The sequence below is a fragment of the Gossypium arboreum genome, chromosome 4 (assembly GCF_025698485.1).
Source record: "Gossypium arboreum isolate Shixiya-1 chromosome 4, ASM2569848v2, whole genome shotgun sequence".
In the NCBI taxonomy this organism is placed as follows: domain Eukaryota; kingdom Viridiplantae; phylum Streptophyta; class Magnoliopsida; order Malvales; family Malvaceae; genus Gossypium; species Gossypium arboreum.
The window spans coordinates 92,987,861-92,989,072 of NC_069073.1; the positions used below are offsets into that span (position 1 = coordinate 92,987,861).

Genomic DNA, 1,212 nt, shown 5'->3' on the forward strand with positions numbered 1-1,212 from the left:
GCCTTTAATAAGTTCTCTAATCTATTGGATGATTGAGTCTGAGCTGGTTTCTAAGCTTGTTGGGAAAAACTAAGCGGCTGAGTCGGTCTAGGATGAGCAGAGTTATTAATTGTTCCAGTCTCTTGGTTATTCCAGGAAAAATTTGAGTGGTTTCGCCAAGATGGGGTATAGAAGTTGGACTGCAGTCCTTGCCTTCCTCGATTTTGGTTCTGGTTACCCATGTAATATATGGATTCGGGGTTCGATGGACATTCTTCGAACAAATGTCCTTCCCTATAGTAAAAACATGTTATACTCTCATATTGGTGAGGTGGTTGGGCTGCAAAACTGTTAGGCCCATTTGTGGTAAGATTCTTAAGATTCTTAAGCAAGTGAAATGAGAGCGTCCACTTCAAGTATTCCAGTGACTCGTCTTCCTGACGTGGCTCGATTGGTTGGCCATTGATAATTGTTACTGGCGATCCTCTCGATGATTTCGTAAGCCTCATTATAAGACTTAGATAGGAGAGCACCGTTAGTAGAAGCGTCCACTACTATCCTCGTGTGAGCGTTGAGACCATTATAAAATGTCTCAAGTTGGATGCAATGTGGGATTCCATGGTGAGGGCCTTTCCGTAATAGTTCTTTGTATCATTCCCATGCCCCAGATAAGGACTCATCATCCATTTGCTGGAAGGTAGTGATCTCGTTCCTCAACTTAGCATTCTTGCTTGGTGGGAAATACTTCATGAGGAATCTTTTGGCTAACTCTTGCCATGTAGAAATTGAGTTTGGTGGCAATAAATTCAACCAAGCTTGAGCTCAATCCCTTAGTGAGTATAGGAACAACTTCAATTATAATGCATCTTCGGGAACTTCAGCTAATTTGAAAGAGTCGCTCACCTCCATAAATAGTCTTAGATGAAGATGAGGATCTTCAGTAGGCATTCCACTAAATTGGCCCACCATCTGAAGCATCTGGAACATGACTAGCTTTAGCTCAAACTGTTGTGCCTCGATTTCGAGTCTCCTAATGCCCGAATTAAGATCGTTAAATACTGCACAGCATATTGTCTTAAGGCTCTATCCCTATCGTCAGTAATAAGGATAGGATTTTGAGCAAGGTTTGCTCTGTTTCCTTGATTCATATTCTCGAAATTCATTCCTTCAGTCCTTCTCTGGTTCACTTGTCTTCTTCATTGTCAAAAGGTTCGTTCCATCTCAGGGTCTACA

General features: G+C 41.8%; 1 non-coding gene across 1 annotated transcript; it reads left to right on the forward strand.

The window, feature by feature from the left end:
- The first annotated feature begins 592 nt into the window (after positions 1-592).
- On the forward strand, positions 593-699 carry LOC128292530 (small nucleolar RNA R71). Its single transcript, XR_008282515.1, has one exon. It is a non-coding gene; the product is annotated as a small nucleolar RNA R71 (small nucleolar RNA).
- The last annotated feature ends 513 nt before the right edge of the window (positions 700-1,212 follow it).